This window comes from Poecilia reticulata, linkage group LG16 (genome assembly GCF_000633615.1).
Source record: "Poecilia reticulata strain Guanapo linkage group LG16, Guppy_female_1.0+MT, whole genome shotgun sequence".
NCBI lineage: Eukaryota > Metazoa > Chordata > Actinopteri > Cyprinodontiformes > Poeciliidae > Poecilia > Poecilia reticulata.
The window spans coordinates 25,570,291-25,591,277 of NC_024346.1; the positions used below are offsets into that span (position 1 = coordinate 25,570,291).

The window sequence follows — 20,987 nt, forward strand, 5'->3', positions numbered from 1 at the left end:
TACCTGATGTTAAGTGTTTAAAAATTCAGATCTCATTTGACATTTTGCTCCTCCAAAATCCTTCAAATCAGACTTTGACTATGCCCCCCACTCCAAAGCCATTTTTGATCTTTTTAGTGATGGACTTACTGTACAACCCAAGTGTCGTTGAATTTAGGGTCACAGACTTATGGCTAGACAATAACTGTGTTTCCATTAACGTTTTCTTTGCATTTTGAAGTATTGCATTAGAAAATGTTGATGGAAGCAACAAAATTTGAAATAATTCAAATTCTACAAAAAAAAAAAATTTGGCAAAAAAAGATTATTTTTTTTTAGCAGTTTCCATCTCCCCGAAAGAAGGGGAAATGGAAACACATTTACCCCACATTGCTGATCAGCCGTGTCCGCTGTCGGTGTATGAATTTTCTTGTCTACATCTCCGCATGTCACGTCGCACATACTAGTTGACTTGACAGAATGAGTACAACTTGCCTGATTCCAAGACATTCCTGAAATCATCTTACCACCCATGCTAGTGTATAACTTCTGCTTCCTGTCAAGGTCACGTGCAGCGTCAACGTCTGACGAAATTACAATTTACCTGGTTGATTCTCTCCAAGTCAGAAGATGGATATGTCTAATTTGCATGTTCTATTTTGTTTGTTTGTTTGTTTGTTTTTTGCAATATGTTACAAGTTTGCTCAAAGTTCACATGAAAATTGCATGGAAACCCAAATGTCCTTTAGAGGACAATGCAGCCCCAGACCATCAACGTTTCACTGCTTCTGGTGTTAATTTTGGTCAGCAGTGGTTTTGGCCTTGAAACTCTCCTATGGATGGTGTGTTTATCCAGTCTCCTCCTCACTGATAAATCATGAGAATAGGCCTTTACTGAAGGAAGTGGTGCCTTCAATGTTGCTTTGGGTTTCTTGCTCTTTTTAAAGCTCACTTCAGGAGAGTGAGAATCGGCATCCCCAACTAAAGAAGTTTTTTTATCAAACAGTTGTTAGACCGTCAAAAATAATTCACTGCCGTCAAATAGTTTCTCCCAAAGGAAAGTTTTGTCAAATGTTTTCGAGAATGGATTTATTAAGCAAACTCTCAAGTAGAGAAGGAGAGGGAGTCTGTTGTAGAGGACGGCGCTAGGTACTGCAGAGTTAACCAGTAGATGCAACTGTGACTAATACGAGGACGTCTTACAAAAAACCCACCTTACCCACCAGAGAGGGGACAGAAACCATCCCAATATAGGACAAAGGCCACGCCGATTGATGTGGTTTTGAAGAGCAAAACCATTTATCTTCTAAATGAGGACAAAGCCAGCCAAGAAGCAGCACATACCTCACTCAGTGGTGAGACGTTTCGTGAGACGCAAAAAAAACCAGCAGCTACAAGTTGTGCAAATAAGTGCTCTAAAGTCATCCGTGATGCATTAACCGGATCGTGCATTCCCATCGCCCGGCACTCAATCTCTCGCTGTTTAGCCTCTCTGAGCGTGATCGATGCTCTCCAGCCCGATTCTCTGATGAAAGAGTCATCTTTAGGTTGTGTGTGTGCGAGCGTGTTTTTTTTTTTTTTCTCTCCATTTCCTATTGCTGGCTGATTTGAGCGAAGTTTGATGGATGTGGGTGGACTTGTCACATGTGGGTGTGTTATCTCTTTGTTGTGTGAAACGGAGACAAAAGAAGAGGAGTGCATGAGAAGACTGCAAGTTTTTTTTGTTTTTTTTCTCTGAAGTGCAAAAACAAAAATGTTTCTAGGCGCAACACGCAGGGAGAGAGAGTGGGAGAGAGATTAGAGCGGCTGAAGAGCAAAAAATAGATTGATCAGATAGCATGATAAGAATAACTGAGGGCTTTGTTTGTTAATTCTCATTGGAGTGTTTTTTTTTCTCCCCCCTGTCTCTGTTGCGTTTAACATTTCCCTGATCCTCCCCTATTTTTTATTTTTTTTTGCTTTTCTTAGGCATTCTGTTATTTCACCAGAGGTAAATATGGAAACGTCTGTATTTACACCTTGTAGTAATTAGGCTCCTTGCCTCTGTAGATTAGAAAATAACCTAATTAGGGATATTTTTGTTTTGTTTGACTCCACAGCTGCGCTGCTGCCTTCTGTATGTGTGTATGTGTGTGAACACGTGGCTGTTCCCTGCCCTCCTGGGTGGAGGTTTACGTGAACCACTCCGGGGCCACGGCGACCCGCTAAGGGGAATCAGACGTGGCCTCCCAGGGCGGCATGCAGGACCAGGCAGGGAACACGGCCCAGTATTACTGACACTTAATCCCCTTCAGAGGGGTCAGGTCTGCAAAGCCTCATCCCTGGTGAAGGAGAAAACACCTGTGATCCATTTTGCTTCCGAGCGTCAATGTTCTTAAATGGGCCCCGGGGGAGCTGGGAAACACGGAATGGTGTTTATCTAGGGACGGACGCGGAGAAATTTGTCGGAACGCCTGACGATGTGTCGGACTGGAAATCTATAAAAATATCACCATTCACTTATTTATTCAGAGGGATTTTAATCAAATCCATGGGTGAAAGTTTTGGTTTCTGTGAAATAAGTGCAACAACAGCAACTTTTTCTCCATTTCTTTTAAGTTGTTCAGTGTTTCTAGGGACTTAAAATTGATTATCTATAACATTTTGTTTTCCAAATCTCAGTCCACAAGGTCAGACTAAAACTCCTGTTTGTCTGGCGACTCCTAAATAGTGAGCAGGAGGGCCCGCATCTTGGAGTTAACCAAAATGGCCTTAGGTGACTTAGTTATTTACATGCCAACTTATTATTTGACAGACATCCGAGAAAAACAAAAGTATTGTAAATTGTTTGTACCTTCGCACACAAATTTTTCAGATACAAATTCTTGTTGTTCGCTGAAAGACGTTTTGTAACGACAACGCTTGAATTGCAGGTATATGTATCCAACAGAAACCTGCTATGAAATCCAATTATTTGCAGTACCGTTCTGTACTCGTAGTTTGTTGTAAGAAATTGTGGTCATGTGCCTCAGCAGTTGATTAGAGTTGATTTGATTTGATTTGATTGAGGTACATAATTTGCCATAATCTGAGTCAAAAAGCCCAAATATGCATTGAATCCACAATCCATCAAATTGGAGCGAAAGGTGCTATTTTCAGAAAGTAATATACATCCATCCATCCATCCATCCATTTTCTTTACACCCTTGCCCCTTAGTGGGGTCAGGAGGGGTGTCGGTGCCTATCTCCAGCTAAGTAATATACAATCAAATGAAAATTTATTAAAAATTGTAGGATTTCTAAGATAAAGACAGACAAATGTTTGACTGGAAAAACTGATGGAATTTGTCAGAGATTAAATGGATTTTAATCTCTGACAAATTTTCAAAGACTTTCTGTCCATCATATATGTAAGCATGTAAAGTTTACTAAATATCGGTTCTTTAACTGGAACGGTGTCAGTTTTCACAGCAAACACTCCAGAGGTGTTTCAAATAAAACCTCATCTACACTGTTAGGTAAGGAAGAAGACCCGTAGTACTTTGGGCCTGTTTCTGCCATGGCGCTGTGTCAACATCCTGGTAACAGTGTACGATATCCAGAACCCTTTAAAATACCAACCTGGTGGAAATGGGTCGTCTTTCGGCCACATATTTTGGATTAACAAAGATGTAAGCAAGTTAACCTTTGTACTTGGTATTAAATCTGTGGTCTTCTCGGACATTAGACCTCAATCCTAAAGAAATGACTCTGGTTTTGTTGAAAGCAATGCTTAACATGTTTTTTTTTTTTTTTCAACGTTGGATATTCCAGTATGAGGTCAAGCCACGCCAAAAGAAGCTACATTTGTTTTGAGACGTTTTGCACATCTTCACCAGGGGTACTAACAACTAAAGTCGGTGCTGTTTTTGTATTAAAAAGGCCCGGGCCATCTGGTGATGCATATGCATACAGTCTACATCCCTGACTGTACGTTTTTATTTTGAGTCACATGAAAACAAGGTCTGATTTTATGACTTTCCCCTATCATCCAGAATTTGCCAACACAACTTATCTTCCCCCTTCTCCCCGTTCTCCCCCCCACTCGTACCCCTCTCTAAGCATGTCGCCTTTTACTTAAATTTGACAGATGCGGAAGTAACGATTCCTTCGACAAGCCGGGCCTCCTAGTCTACAGACCCACGTCTTCACCACCTGAGGGCCCCGACAGAGACGATTCCAATCCTCCTCAGCCGTTTAATGACGGATAGACCTGCAGCTGCAGGAGCATTTGACAAGCCGCTGTCAGATGTGACAACCTGAGGGGGGTTGGTGGCGGGGAGGGGGGAGGTAGGGGAGGGAACTGAAGTGAATGAAGACAAGCGGAGGAAGGTAGGAGAGAGCGAGCGCACGGCAATGTGGCAGACAGACTGCAGATGATTGCAGATGGAGTGAAGAGGGGATTGTGGAAAAGATCACTGTTCAATCTGTGGCATTGACAATACGGTGTCAGCCCCCTCGCTGAGGGAGACCTGACAGGCTGGCAGGTGGGCTGCTGCTGTCGGTGTCACCGGCTGGGAGATCAGGGATGACACGCAGAGATTCCTGCAACCCTGACTCCTTTGCCTTCTGAAGCCGACGATCGGAGCCGATGCCTTGGCCGACACGTGAAGTCGCGGTGACATGCGCCGACTTGCGCACATTGTTGGTCACATACAAGAAGTGTTCTTAACCCCTTAAACTTTTGCCTGTTTCACCCGTTTGCAACCACAAACCTCGGTGGATTTATTTGGGGGTTATCGTGTAATAGGCTTAAATAAAGTAGGAGATGATTAGAAAGAGTCAAACTGTGATTTTCAAATTTTTTATTTTTTTTTACTTAAACATTCAGTTTTCATTCCTCTTTAAACTGATAGATTGGCCTAAATAAAATACAGAAATCACGAATTAATATTAATATATTATTTGTAAAAACAAAATTGTCGACCTGTCAATATTTTAATGATGAGTAAGAATACAGAAGCAAATACTGATTATTTTAGTTGTCAATTAATCTACGAATTATTCAGACGATTAATCGAATTTGTTGAAAGTTGACTCATTTTTAATAATTGCGTAACAAAAAATGTTTGTTTTGTTTTTTTCTTGAATTTGAACGGGGTGAAGCATCTGAGGAATTCTGGGTAGAACAAGTCGCAGGTGTTTGTGATTTATTTTAAATAAAAAAAATTACACTTTTTTGGTACAGTTTTGGCTTAGTTTTGGTCAGACTGTGTTGTTCTTTCAACAAGTGCCAAAAAGAAAGGCATAACAAGACTAAAAAGTGATCATTATCAATACCAGGCCAACAGTAAAACATGGTGGTGGAAGCGTCATGCTGTAAATAGGTTAGCTGGCCAGAGTTGATGTAATGACGAGTGGAGCTATAAAAAAGTCTAGACTGCAAACAGCTTGAGACTGAATTGAAGATTCAAATTCCAGCAGAACAATCGTCTCCATGGAATGGTTTACATCAAATGTCATTCATGTGTCAAGTCAAAGATTCAGATCTTTATTCAAGTCAAGTTTGTTTGTATTGCACATTTTAACTGCAACACGGCAATTCAAAATGCTCCACAGTATAAAAACGCCAAAATAAAATGTCATACAAACATCCAGTCGCCAATTGAGAAACCAGTGACAAATGTCTTTTCAAGTATCAGCATCAAAATCAGCAGTACATGTTCATGTCCCAATGGGCAATTAATTTTACAGCATAAGAACACAAAACAACAATTAATATTTAACTAGCAAGTGTGGCACTTTATTCCTCTGCCTCTACCACCGACAGTCATAGAAACATAAAAATTGTCAATCACGTTGCTAACAAAGTCCAGAAAAGACTTTAAAATGACGTTCAGAGACACTCAATCTGTCAGAACTTTAGCTACAAAAATATTAGTCTCTACATGATTACACCTTGAGAGACATACACAAACATTTTAGCTCCTATTCCTATGAACGCAGTTTGCCAAGACGAAGAAGAAAAAAGTACACTTTTTCCTTTCTGTTTCAGTTATGCTCACTTTGCCTTGACCCATCATCCGAATCCATTGATGTTTGCGGTCCTTACTTAAGAAAATTAAAAAAAAAAAGCATTAAGGGGGTGTAAATAGTTTTGTAAGACTGGGCGGGCTCACAGTTACACCGGTCTTTGCTAATTACCGCCAAAGTGCGTTCTGAGCCGGGCCTCCAAATTACACGGCTCCACCACAACAAGGGCGCCGTGCCCAGCAGTCATTTGTCAGACTAATTATTTGTCTTGGGCTCGTAATTGCTGTGAGAACAGGTAGTCAGGTAATTGTGTGGTAAGCTGCAAAGTTAAGTGATGCTTTCTCTCCATTTCCAGACGAGATGAAAGGAGTAGGGACTGCTGAGGTGAAATGCGACGCACCCCCCCCAATCTCCACCCACCCAGTCAGATACAGAGTCTAAAAATATATGCCATCCATGATTCTCAGCTCAGCGAGAGGAAGAAAACGGCGTCTTGACGTTAAGATCATGTGCGTGGCACTTTCCATTAGGCTGGCTACTTCCTGGATTTATGTAAATAATTGTGTCCCCTGGTGAATGCCTGAATAATAAGCCCATTAATCACAATCCAGAGTGAGTGAAGGCATGATACTATGGATCTCCAAAGCAGAGCAGTTCAAGTCCGTCTCATATCTCCGAGCCGTATCGCTGCTGAGGTAATTCAAAGGAGCGCGTCCCCACTTTCTCGCCGCCGTTTTGCATGTGCGCGGCAAACGCATAAACACACACACGCACACACACACTGGACCGCTGTCATCGCCGATGATGTGTGGCTCAGTAACACTGTCACCTATCATCACGATTACCGCAGAGCCCCGTGCCGCTCGTGGTTTTTAAATGCGCATCCCATGATTCCTCGCAGAGGTTACGCGGGGCCAGCCGGACACGATGTCAGGTTGAATATTATAATGAGCAAATAAATAAATAAACAAATAACTCAACGAGAAGCATAAACAGTCGAGTTTTTGGTATTTGCCCCGAGTCCAAACCGCGGCCCTCCCCGCCGTCGGTGAGACTTGTCTGATCTGGACAACGGTCATTGGATTTCCGCTGAGCCGCTTTCCTGACGAGCAAATCAGTCTCGCCACGCGGCCCGTCTTGTAGTGCGCAGCATCGCCCAGGGGCCTCCCCGTTCTTTTGTGTCAGGGGAACACACGGGCTCTTGAAAGGGGATCCATAACGATCAGCGACAGCCGGGGCCGAGCGCGGCCAGGCCTCATGCGGAAAAGGCCACTTCTACATGAAAGGGTAGAGGCACAACAGAGTCCTCTTACCTTTCCTCTAATGCGCTCCACAGCACGGTCACGTTTTCTTCATGCACGTTGGGGCAAATAATGTCAGCTCCCTCATTACCGGGATGGTCTGGATGTTTTTGAAATGAGGCTTTGTGACGTTGTTCTCAGTAGTAGTTCTTTTATCCGTTCTGTAAATATGCTGTGTTGTCACGAGTTCGTGGTGAAATCTTCAGAGTGGTGTCAGGCTGATTAATGGCTGGTGAGACGCAGGCCTCAGTTTTAACTGATTTCGCCCATTGGAAACATTAACTGAATGTGTTCATATGGTGGGATACAAACTTTCTGTTCAAAAGTCAAAGTTTTGAGATAGAGTCAAAAGTTTGGAGGGATGAACAAATTCTTAAATTAGTTTTGAAAATACAAAAGGCTATTTATTATAAAAATTGTTTTTTTTTGGGAGCCCTTAACCATTCTAATTTATGACTATAAAGCATAATTAGCACTGTTACAGTTAGCAGAAATTCAATTTAATTAACTTCATTACTTTTAATGCCTTAACAAACAAGGCCAGATACACTACACCAGATATCAGGATAAGAATATATTTTTTCTTTTTTTTTTTTTCTTTTTTTTTTTGAAAAGCATAAGCTGTGCATTGGATTCAGTAAAAAAAAAAAAAAAAAGCCACTATATGCAGTGCCAGCAGAGCTCGATTTCATTTACATTAACTACAACAAATCGCAAAATAAGCAGATTGTGAGTACAGTGAACCACTGGTATTCAGAGACCGTAGCAAAATCCACAAATACTTGAGACCCTTTCTAAAAACACTCAGACTTCCTATTTTAGTTGTTCAGACACCAAATACTTACCTTAGTATGCATTAATATGTATTATAGAAACTGTCTTAGCATTGACACAGAAGCTAATATCTACAGTCTAACTTAGCTCTACTGTTGGGGGACAAAGGAGATATAAATGGCGTTCTTGGATCGGCTGCTTTGCTTTTGGCTAGCACTATTAGCATCATGTCAGGTAGGACTGTACCTATTTTAGCTTCCCAAGCTACATTTTCTTTTGAAGAGTTTTGATATGCTATATGAAAAATCCACAAATAATTTGGTGTTGCATTACACTACGTTTTGTTACGTTACTGTGAATAGCCATTGGTCCACTCTGTAGCTAAAGCAGTGATAACCAAAACGTTCTCCCAGGAGATTTTCAGTTTGTTATTCTGTGAAGCATTTCAGCATTTCCTCTCAGTCAAACACTTCTTCAGCTCGCTTTGGAAGTTTTTATTGAAACAGAACAAAGTGTTCGTTGTGGTTTTGATTTACAGAGCAGGCTGAATATCGTGCCTGGCACCATCATTTCCTGCCAGGTGCTTTTCCACACTTGCTGTGTGGTATAAGATATGAAGTCTTCTTAAGTCAAAAGGTTTGATTTGAAGTGAGATAATGAATCATTGATGTCCAAAGTCTTTTTTGATTTTGTCAAGTCTAAATTGTGACTCGAATCTGACTTGATTCTGTGTCACGTGACTTGAGTCCACATCTTTGAAAGCTACTGCAGACGAGCTACAAGTTGGTGATCGGCACTCAACTGTAGGTTTGCTAGCTCTTAATATATTACTTAATATACTTCTGTTCACGCAGCATGTTTCCTTAAAACTTAAATTAAATGGAGCTATGTTCTAAAGTTTTCCTTTAGGCTATTTCCCAAAGTCGAAATTACAATAAATGAATGCTATCTCAATCAGCAAAAATATGACTGTAATTATCAATTTGCCAAAAATATTTTAGAGGCAGTAGGAATGTGTTGCTTTTCTGTGTTAAATGAAACAGAAAACTATAGAAGATAACGGTGTGATATCAGGAACCGACTCAGAGACACAATCCCTGTCTTCCACAGGTAAGGGAACCATAATTCATAATAACTTCACCGAACCTCACTTGAAAAGATCTAAGCCATCCATTTAATATCAACAGGCATGCTGTCAAATAAACAAAATGTTCTCCTCTCCCATGAACAGAATGTGTTTGGGTGTCCGTCAGCATTCAGACGCCACCTCTAGCTTCCACTCCGGGATTAAGTGTTTTGCAGCTCAACACAGTCACCGTCTGTGTAATGTGTGTGATCAGTGTGTCTGCGGAGGATAAGAATAAGCAGTAGGCGTGTGGGTTTTTTTTTCCTCTCTCTCTCCATCTTTATTTCTCCATTTCTCTCTCTCCTTCTCTTTTTCTTTCTCTCCTCACGGTGGAGACACCACGGTGCCATCTGCTTTGCATTTGTTTAACAAAGATTTATTGTGAAGCAAGACACTAATCCAAAACACACACGCTCACACACATATCTCGCCTTCTTCTCGTCACAGGCCGCGAAGAGAGGAGAAAAAAAAAATAAGGAGAAGAAGAAGAAGTGAGGGATGTGGGATTGGAAACGCTTGGCGCTCTCTTTGTCAACTCTCACTCTGACGGGGAGGAGAGAGAACCGGCTGGCACGCAGAGGTAGGAATGCCAATTACGGCCTCCTCTGCCTCCATGTGGCACACTCCAACACGCCGATTCAGAGCCGCAATTATAAACTTGTCATACATGTGTTTATGGTGAGGTGGAATCAAAAAAGTGCAAGACTTTGAGCAGACGAGCGCGCACACACACATGCTAACACTGAAAAAGATTAAATCAAAGCAAAGAGAAATTGCTCATCTGTAGCTCCACAATGACAGGATTCACTTGTAATGTGGCGCAGAAGGTGTTACACACTTCAGCATCGAACGAACGTGTTGCAGCAGGAAGGGATTATCGTCTCTTCGTGAGGCAAAAAAAAAAACAACAACAACAAAACAGGTCAAAGTGGCTCCCCAAGAACAGCTCTCACCGTTGTCAGCTCAGGAATGTAGCCATGTAGCTTTGGCGTATTACCTCTCTCCGTCCTGTCCAGACGAACCCCACGCATCCGCTGACTCCTCCTGCCCTCTTCGTCACCCTCGTGCCAGGCAGAGAGGCAGGGTCCTCTAGGGCAGAGACCGCGAGACCCTTACGACTAGAAAAGGCCATTTCAGAGGCTCGTAAGGGCCCCTCACAGACGTCAGCGGGGTTAAGGGGTCCGCTTAGAGGCGGAGGCACTGAGCCTGTCGAGCCTCCTCCCAAACACTCGTCAGCTTGTTAGTCCCGCTCGAAGAAAGGGCCGGTGGGTCCCCATCTGCCAAATGGTACTACCAAGGCGTTCATCATTTCGAGGGCTATACACACAAAGAAAAGGAACATATGAGCATGTGTTCTTATGTATATGCGCTTGTACGATCACGTAAACACACTCGACCGTAGACATTAGAAGCCCCGTCCAGTGCCAGTGTTCAGTGCCAACCCCTCCAACCCCAAGGTGAAGCCCCCGCCAGTTCACCTGCCAGGGATGGACAAGCGGAGCACTTAGCGCCTTCATCCCCTGCCCCACTCCGCACCCCACACATGCTCGGTCACACCCACTGCGTTACTCGGGGGTCAAGGAGGCTTCACCCACTCTGCTCGTCGCCCCTCTGCCAGGCGACACAGAAGCGTCACCCTCTCCGAGCCGCTCGCGGTGTCAGTGCTCCGTTGGCAAGAGGTCGCTGTCAGCAGCCTCTCGACTCATTTACAGTGACACACTAAAGGGTACTTCCTTCACATTAAATTGGTACGTTATTCTGCAAACGCTCAAGTTAGGGGGTAGGGGGAGAAGGAAAAAAAATGTCATCAGCACAACGTTGAAACCTTTATTACTCCCTTAGAGAAAATGTCACTCATCTTTTTTTATAAATTTACACATGCTGGTGCTAATTTTCCTCAATCTTCAGTGGATTGAGACAAGTGCGCCAACATGTTAATTGTTGGAAACTTTATGTTTTGACTCAAGTGATGAGAATGCGTGTATTTTAGAGCACAAAAGGAGATTACAGTAGTCAACTGACTCCATGTGTTCGTCTTTCTTTGCCAGAATTCATTATTCCAACTGCTGCATTTGCTGCCCTGAGAAAGAGCGATCCCAATTCTCCTTTGTGTAAATTATTATTTTTTTTTGTTAGGCTGTTGCAATCTCCCACTTGTTGTGTAACACTGTAATGCTGAGAATAAAGCCTGTGACCCCGAAAGAAGGAGACATGACGAGGGAAGACGTCTGACATGAAAAGAAAGATATCCGTCCTGGGAAAGCAGGCGAACAAGAGGATGTGGCTAGTTTTTCTCATGACCCTTTTGTTTGGAAAAAAAGTAAAGAATGGCATTCTGTTTTTCCGTTTCGTCTCGGCCACAGTCAGAGTTTTGTAGACTCTTGAAACTTTTTTTTTATACGTCCAGTTCTTGTACCTGTTGAGGACTGTGTGTGGTACAGTGTGTTTGCAATGAAAGGCACTTAATGGCGAAGCGGAAGAAATGAAAAGACCCAGAAAACATACTGAAAAGCATGGAATACATTTATCTATGTAACCGAAAGAAGAAATTTATCAAATATCTGACACATACCCGAAGAGAAGCATTTTCCTTAAAGTGATCGACTGTAATGCCAACTTTTCAACAAACAGGCGTCTGAGACGCGCTTGGTTAGTGTTAAAATACTATTTTTTAAGTCTTCATTTGTGTCTTAACTTTAGCATTTTTCAAAGATTCATATAAATAAATAAGGATAACTTGTGTTTTTGTGACAGGCTGCTGTTTTTAATAAAGTCTAGAGATCAGATTTGAACAGGTTTTTCACTAAGTTATGTTTTATGCGTTGACTCAACACCAAGTCATACCTTCATCTTTGGAGGGTCTTTATACCTGATGGATTCACAGGTCAAAGTGACTTAAGGATGTTTTGAAAAGAGTGTTTTAAAGGGGCAGCGTTATGTAAAATCAACTTTTTTGAGCTTCACATCATGTTATGTTATTCACTCATCAAAAACATCCCTTGATTGTCACCTTGAATCTTTCATGCATGTTTGAGAAATCCTTTAAACTCATGTTGCAGCTATTCAGCTGAGCAAAACGCCTGACTGGACCTAGTGCCACCTTTGAGGACGAAGCTCCTCCTGCGGTTTCCAAGCTTCCGAGCTCCCACCTTCCCCCGCCAGTCCCCCACTCAGCTCCTTCAGACTAGCCAGCAGCAATTAGCAAACACCTAGTGGAGCTACGCATCTGCTGAGCTCTTTATATGAGCTACTCCTCGGTGCATTGCTTGTTAGAGGGTTAATAGAGGAGCCATGTTTTGATGAATTCCTGAAGGTGGAGTTTCAGAAAGAGCAAGTTTTCTTAAAGAGACAGGGGCCCATTTTCAAGGCACTAAAATTACAAAATTTCCTTAAAGTCATATCTGACATATACAAACTTTCTATAAAAACTGACGGTAACAGCTATGAATTGATACAATGTGGCAGGAAAACATAGGTTTTCCTATGTAATACTGCCCCTTTAAGAATGGAAAAATTATAGTTTGCACCTCCGTCTCAGCAAAGCTGCTTAGTTCAGTGACAGATATTCTTTGTTACCTTAACTTGGAGGCAGGTCGTGTCTTGTTTTTCCTTCAGCTAAGCTAACATATACTGTATGGTGCTGTGCCTCTTCCTTTACAGGAGAATAACAGCGCTAAAGCAGCTCCCTGAAATGTTTCAAGGCAAGTGTGTAGCAGGGCCGCTGTTGCCTGAAAAAGATGATAAAGTGCATATGAAATAAAGCTTGACTTACTCGTGTGAGTCAGCCGGGTCATTCAGTATACGCGAGTGTACTCATGGGAGTAAGTGTGACAGGGCTGTGTGTGTGTGTGTGTGGGGGGGGTCCGCCGGCTGACGAACCGGAACTGTCTTCCAGCAGGTGAGACATCAGATAGATTCTCGTCTTGGCCAGAGAGGAACGGCAGCCATCTTTTTTTGTTTTCCTCTCTCTCTCTCTCTCTCTCTCTCTCTCTTTCTCCTTTGCTTTGATCTCCTTACAGGTCTCGGATGGAGACCGGGCCGGCTATTTAAATCACATCCTGCACAGCTGAGAAAAAGCAGAGACAGTACAGTTGATGCAGTTAGAGCGCGCTCGGCTGTGACATGTTGACGTTTTGGCCAAAGTAGACGTGGGACGTACATCCTGTGTTTGGCCTCGTTAATTACATCGAAGATGTTTGCGTCCGGTTTAATGGAGTTGCAGATGGTGGTCCCCCAGGAACCTCGGATGACTTCACTGTGCTTTGCAGTGTCATCTGAGCGTGTGGGTTCCTGTGGATGTCAATCTTCACCTCCTCCATCTGGATGGTATTAAGTCGGAAGTCACTCATTGCTCGACTAGACGGCGCTCCCGCCCATTTCGTCCGCTCGAACCGTCTATTACAGGGTATCGGTCTGGTTTTGGCAGCTTGTCCAAGTAGAAATAAAAGGCGGAATTATGACAAGCAGCTAAGAACTTCTGGAGATCATTTAAAGCTGTAAACGATACGCGTCATCCATCTTTTGTCTGTAACGGCAAAATCCATTCATGTTTTGTCACGAATTGAGTGGAACACGTTAAAGGTGGTGTTTTTTTTTATATCACTAACAAAAGTACACCGACTGAAAACACAGATGTGTTATAAAATAAGGATTTCGCTATAAAAAAAAAAAACATTCAGAAAAAATCCTGATTTGTGTGAGAAGCTCAAGGTTTTAGCTGATTTCCTGGCTTTCGCAAACAGTTGTGCAAGGATTTTCAGCCTTCCATTTTTTTAACGTTTTACTTCAGTGACCCCTAAACCACGATTCTGTCGTGGAGAGCGAAACTGAAGTAAACTGTGATAATGGGAATATTTTTCATCAGAACTTTACTTCATGCAAATCCCTTTTTATTGCTCCTTACAGGAATTATTCCATCTCATTGGTGACCGTGCGTATTCACCACTCAACTACATTGACCAGAAATAGTTGATAACAAAATGATCTAAAGGAACACAAAACGATTGCTGATGAAGCTTGCTTGCTTTCTTTTTCTTTCTTTCTTTCTTTCTTTCTTTCTTTCTTTCTTTCTTTCTTTCTTTCTTTCTTTCTTTCTTTCTTTCTTTCTTTCTTTCTTTCTTTCTTTNTTCTTTCTTTCTTTCTTTCTTTCTTTCTTTCTTTCTTTCTTTCTTTCTTTCTTTCTTTCTTTCTTTCTTTCTTTCTTTCTTTCTTTCTTTCTTTCCTTTTTTACAGAAAGCCATGAAGTGCTAACACTCTCTCATGAATTTCTACATTAGTTGCTTCCAAAAAGCTTTATGTCGTTTCAAAAAACTCAGCACCGTATTTGCCACAAATTGAATTCATGGATTTACAAGGGTTAGAAGTTTGCCAAATGTTATTCAGCATCTCTGTACATTAGCTGATGAAACAATAAACCTGCCAAAACATGCTATTTTTGCCCATTTTATGTTTTTATTACCTAAAATGTTGCTTCACCGTTTTTTTTAACCCTCTGTCCTAAGCGGATGGCTGTAAATGCTTGTTTGATCAAGTAAAAGAATACAGCTGCTGCCGTTTTCCCTGTGTAGTGCTGTTAGGAAATGTGGATCTGTATAACATTTATGAAACACCAGTTAAGAAGGGATTCACTCTGACAAATGCAAACAGAAGTGGATATTGTCCCTGCTCAACAGTCAAACCAAGTGTCTCTAAACTGCTCTGAATTTGTCTGCAAAGATACTACGACGTTCTTCACATTTTCTCCAAGCCTGAGGGAAAACATCAAGGTTATTAACCATGCACGCACTTCTGAAGCATAGAAGCTGGGAGAAATTCTTTCCAAGAGCCCTTTTCTGCAACACAGTGTATTGTGTGTAGGAAAGCATCAGCTTCCCTTCAACCTATCCAAATTTTGCCATTTTAAAATGGCAGTCACATCTTCTGTAATGAAATGTGAATGTGGCAGAAAAATATTTCTCATTAAATCTGTGATCAATATTTCAGCATCATGTTCCTTCCTTGTGACTCCATTTATTTTCTGAAGTGCACCAGTTCCTCCTCCAGCAAATCAGATCCCACAGCATGATGCTGCCACCGCCACACTCCAGTTGGCTGGCTGATTTCTTTTGACTTTCTGTTGTGCCCAACAAGAAAGTAGCAGGTGTGGCCTTAAAATACGTCCACAGGTGTACCTCTAATTAATTCAGATGTGTCAGTTAACCTGCCAGAAGTTATAAAAGACTCATTTTGAAGACATTTGTAAATACATTTCATTTTGGCATTTATCAGAATATATTCTGAACTTGATCTGAAATCTGAACTTGATCTTCAAGTTCAGATTTTTTAAGTTTTACTTTTTACCAATAAACATTTGGAGTTTTTGGCCTGCGGTGTAGTCCATGTTTAGGGTTTTGGGCCTTTCTGTAGTTTGAGTTGATTCTCACAGACTAAATCCAATTGAGAATTTGTGCTAAACTGATTTTCAGCCGTTTTACAAGGAAAATGGGACATTCAGCATTTAGAATCTGCTAGAAACATTCCAAAAGGTGTCAGTAAAAGTTTTTTCTACTAAGCATTGACTCAGGATCCATTCTTACCAACCCTGCTTTGTTTAAGTTAAATCTAGATTTAATTTTTTCTTTTGTCTAGTAGGTTCAGTTTGTCCGGGTAGATGTGACCAAAAGAGAGAACTCTGGTCCGCCGACAATCCTAGGTCGAGGTTTGATTAATTTGAACTCTGGTGCCGTTTGAATGGATTTGTGGATGCCAAGCAGATCAGAGACCGCTCCAAAAGCAGGAAGCAAACTATAGCATAGGGCATTCTGGGTAAATACAACCAAAACAAGCACAATATAGTCTGGTACTTACGGGAGAAATCCTCCAACTGCCAAAATCTGACACTATTTCTTAGTTTTTTTTGTTTTACTTATTTTGAGGAAGGAAGCTTATGTCTTCTTCTGAGGTTTTTATGTCATTTCCTTCAGTGGTTCTTGGTGCAGCGCCGCCCGCCTCTGGCAAGGAGATGAACAGGTTTTTGGCTGATTGGACACAATGCAGCATGAAACGAAGCACACCAGCTGAAAATGTAAAAAATAAATAAATAAATAATACAATTTTGGTCCCACATCTAACTGAGGTGTAAAATACATATGCAGGCCACACTTTAAAAATTCTTTATGAACAAAAATCTAGAAAGAATGTATTCTCGTCTTTCTTCCCTTTGCACAATTTGTCTCTACTTTCTGTTGGCCTGACACGTAAAAGCATAGTAAAATACTTTGAAGTCGGTACCTCCATCCTTTCTTAACTCGCACAGGACGAAGGAGCACAGAACGGAGCTGAAACGGGTCGCCCCCGGACGGACGGCCGGCCCGGGCTGAGCGCCGACCGGAGCTCATTACCTTTCAGCCCTCATTCGTCTCTGCTTACAGGAACTTGACAGAAACGCACATGTGGTCATATACAACACATAGACGCACGCCGGCCCTTCACACACACAAGCACCTAATTAAAACAACAGCAATATAATACAGGTCCAAAGGGAGACGGCCTGCACCGCATCCAGTTTTATGCATGTTGTTGTCTATAATATTCACATCCACGGCTCCCCCAGTGCTCCTTCCTCTTGTTGTCTTCCCCCCGCCCCGTATTATTTTCCAGCCTCCTGTACGAGATTTACTTTCCTCTCACCGCCGCCTCTCCCTTCCACTAATTTACCCTCCGACCTGCTGCTTTTGCCGTGTACAATTACAAAGGGGAGTGCTAAGTAATGCGTTCTAATAATGCTCAAGCTGAGAAGGTTTGTCAGAAATAATTACTTCCCGCAGAATGAGTTATAGTCGTCACAAGACGTGTATAAATACCCACTGTTGTTCTGTCTAGATTTTCAATTCCTGAAGCAATGCGATTCCCACCTGGTGCTTACTAAATCACTTTGTTTTTTTCTTTCTTTTTTTTTGTTAAATTTATCACTGGTAAAAAAAAAAAAAAAATGGGGAAAGCACTAATGTCGGCACACGTGTGAGTTACTACATATTTGGGCTAAAGTGCAAAATCAATCCTAATGTGTAAGAGATTTCAAAAAATATTAACAGAACAATATGTGTTTCTTTCAGTATTGACATGTAAATCTCGAGGAACGCAGGGATGTTCAGGTAAAAGCGAACAGGCACAAAAGAACTTAAAAAGCAAAAAAGAGGGGTGTGTGCGCGTGTGTGCGCGTGTGTGTGCGTGTGTGCGTGTGTGTGTGTGTGTGACGACACGTCGCTTCAAAGTGGATCAAATTCCAATCTTAGATTGCCTCCTTGGATAATGTGGAAATATTAGAGAAGCCTTGATCTAAAATGGAGCATGGAAATGAAGTGGCAGAGGGAGCCCTGAGGACAGGCAGCAGATCCAGTGCCGGGCCAGCCGTACGTACCTCTGGGAGGCTGCGAGCACAGCCTGCCTCTCCTATGTAAATGTCCCATTCCACACATTAGTCATACTGCCTTCACCATGCACTAAAGTGTGTCTCGCCCATCAAACTGTGCCTGCCTCCATGAAGATCCCTCGAATGTTCCACAGATAAACCCCAGAGGCCTTTGCTTCTTTTTTTTTTTTTTTTTTACCCCTCTCCACCGCAGACCACAGAGCTGCTGATTGGTTAGACACTTCAGGTAAATGGAAGAAATTCTAATGGGGGTAACGTGGCTGCTGATGTCAGGGAATTTTGGATCCGGAGTGCTGATAATATCAGCGGAAATACCTCTAGATAAAGATTAATGTGTTTTCAATTCCATCTAATTTCCGCTAATGGGATTTTCATCACAAATACTGTGACAAGTGCTCGGAAGAAACAATGCCATCAAAGTTAATATCTCTATAAAAAGTTTAATCTAAATCTTTGTTTTTGTGGGATGATTATAATTCAAGCTGCCGTCAAACTGCTTTCTATCTTCATGACGGCAGAGGAGGAGATTACTGGTACACTCCCCACAACAGACTTACAGAAGATGTGCAGCATCTTCCTGCGAACACTGGAAAATCTAGAATTCCTTAAGAAGTAATGGTGTCCATGGTTTTACTGTTATATCTCCAGTCGGGTTGGTCGTTCAGGTGAACACCAAGATATTTATCCTCCACTACGTCCACTTCTTCTCCCATGATGGAAATATTGTTTGACCTAACCCTGTTTCTCTTGAAATGTATACCCATCTCCTTTGTCTTGTTCATTTTCAAGGTGCGATTGCTGCCTCAACATGCCATGAAGCGATTCACCAGTTCTCTGTGCTCAGCTCCTTGACCACAGAGTCATCTTTGTATTTCTGGAGATGACTGCAGGCTGACTTGTGCTGGAAGAGATGTACAGAGTGAAAAGAAATGGTGAGAGCACAGTTCCCTGTGGTGCTCCTATGCTGCTGACCATCTGGTTACACACACAACCTGTCTGGTTGTCAAGTAGTTATTGATCCAGGTGATACATTAGGAAAATGTGACAGACATAAAGTTATGTCTATTAGAATAGGATAGACATGTTCAAGAGCATTTTGATGAAATCGAGTTTTAGTCGGGATTAAGCTGACAATGTATTTGTCCAAGCTATATGTAAAATTATTAAGGGTCAACCTACAGGCTTTAATTTCAATTCAGTCCAAATTCAAAAATACTTTAATGAAATTGGAAATTAAATGTTGTAATTCATACTAATTCAAAATTCTTCAAAGTTGTTCCCTTGAATCTAATTTAGCTACAAAAAAAACCCTGTTAACTCCTTTTGAAAGTTTCTACCTTTGAAATTTCCCAGAATTCTGCTTTCCTCATATTGACGAAGACATCACAAGCTATTACTACAAGCTTTCTAATAGCCAGTTCTAATGCTACATACAGAATGCAGTCTTTGCAATAAGTGCCTGTTTGATCATTTTCAACAGGCAAAAATAAATACGTAAAATATATAATAGAACACAAACGTTTTACTGTACATTTCTGTTCTTCTAGCTTCCTGTTACGAGCTAGCTGTGTTGCAGTGGTAACACTGGTGTGTTCAAAAAGTGCCTAGACTCATAAGAAACCGTTAAAACTGTATGATCTAGCGTGGCGTTTCTTTTTTTTTTTAGCATTATTTACCTAGTTTTGAGCCGCTCTCTGAACAATTAAGACTAATTCTTTTTCAAAACTGTTCCCGTCTTTTATGGTCAACCGGTGTTGCTAACCTAGACATGTCGGCCTTTAGCTTAGTGGTTGTGTAAGGCTCATACCAGGGTGGGATATTAGCAAGACATGAACACCATGACAGCCAAAGTGATGCAATCATGTCTTATGGGCCCTTTCAGATGCAACGTGACAACGGCGCCTGCCTCTTTAAAACCCACCGTATGGCAGGTTGTCAAAGTGCTGGAGAAAGTGCAGCTGATATCATTGAATGCTTTAACTCTTTAAATTATATGACATGTTTCCATTTCTCATTTTGAGAGAGACCTAGAAATAAGCATGTCAAGAACGTTTCAACAATCATGTTTTTTTTCTAAGATGTTTCCATAACTTTGTTCTTCATGATGTAATTTGATAAAACTTGAAACCTCCACATTGTTATTCATTTATATTGCAGGAAAAATAAAGTAAATGTGAAAGTCTGGAGTTTATTTTCCAATAGCCCTCATGTTTTTAATCAGAGCCTAGATTTTCTTCTATGCTAGTCAAATTAAGGCAAAAAAAAAAAAACCCTCTTGTTTTCACTTGCTTAACTCTCATATCCAAACCTTCTAATCATGTTACAACTTTGAGTTATTTTTACCGCTGAGACTTCTGATGTATTTGTTCCAGAATTTCAATATTCAGTCAATACTTTGTAGAACCATCTTTCACTTCAGTTATTTCTGCAAGCATTTTAGGATATCTCCACCCGCTTTGCACTTCTACAGACTGAAATCTTTGCTCATTTTTCTGAGTTCAAGTTTGGTCTATGTTCATGTCTGATCCTGAATTGTGTTGGGTGGTTTAGATTTCGGTTGCTGATTTCTTGCTGTTTGTTTATTGTCATCGTACTGGAAGGTGAACCTAATTTGTGGTTCCAGGTTTTTTGAAAGGGGTTACAAAGGGGTCATACTCCACCACAGAAGGGCCCAAAACCCAAAACATGAAAATCAGAACAGATGCATTTAAGTCTGAACTTCAATGGAATGGTTTGATCTGAAACACTCTGATGAATTTCCGGCTGTAGATTTACACTGGAAGGTGAACCTGGACCACAGACTGAAACCTTTTACTGCCTCCAACAGGTTTTCTTCCAGAAATGGTTTCAATTTAGCTCAAGTCATCTTCCCACTGACTGTGACCAGCTTCTGTCCTTATTGGAAAAAGTATCTACACCAAATGTTTCTGCCACTACCAAGTTTCCTTGTTTACAGGGACGTTTAGTGTTCACTTGCATGTAGGCTAAGAAGTTACATTTTGGTCTTCTTCCACACCTTTGCTGTGTCCTCCACATGGTTTGCGGCAACTTCAATTTTTTTCAACAGATTTTTGCCAGATTTGTTGAGTAAATAACTTTGTTGTGAAAACATGCATACCTGAGCTACAAATCTCGGCAGCGCCCTCAGAGTTACCGATTGTTTCTTGACTGCTTCAGTTTAATTAGTTTAGGTGGACTGGGATGGCTTTATAGTTCTGCAGCTGTGTTCTAAAACATTACATTATATGCACAATGCTTTTTGCTATGTAAAGTTCTCAGAGAATCTTAGAGAAAAACATCAACAGCAGGTTCCTAAAGACACGAGAACACACCAGACAGGCCTAAATAGCCAGGCACATCACACACACACACACACACACACACACGCACACACACACACACACAC

The 20,987-nt window shown here is 41.5% G+C and overlaps 1 long non-coding RNA gene across 1 annotated transcript in view; it reads left to right on the top strand.

The window, feature by feature from the left end:
- Positions 1 to 9,624: 9,624 nt before the first annotated feature.
- The window catches only part of LOC103478278 (uncharacterized), a 13,100-nt gene continuing 1,737 nt past the window's right edge, over positions 9,625 to 20,987 (top strand). The window contains exons 1-2 of the long non-coding RNA XR_535774.1: positions 9,625 to 9,751; positions 18,371 to 18,513. This is a non-coding gene — a long non-coding RNA (uncharacterized LOC103478278). The remainder of the gene's footprint in view (positions 9,752 to 18,370; positions 18,514 to 20,987) is intronic.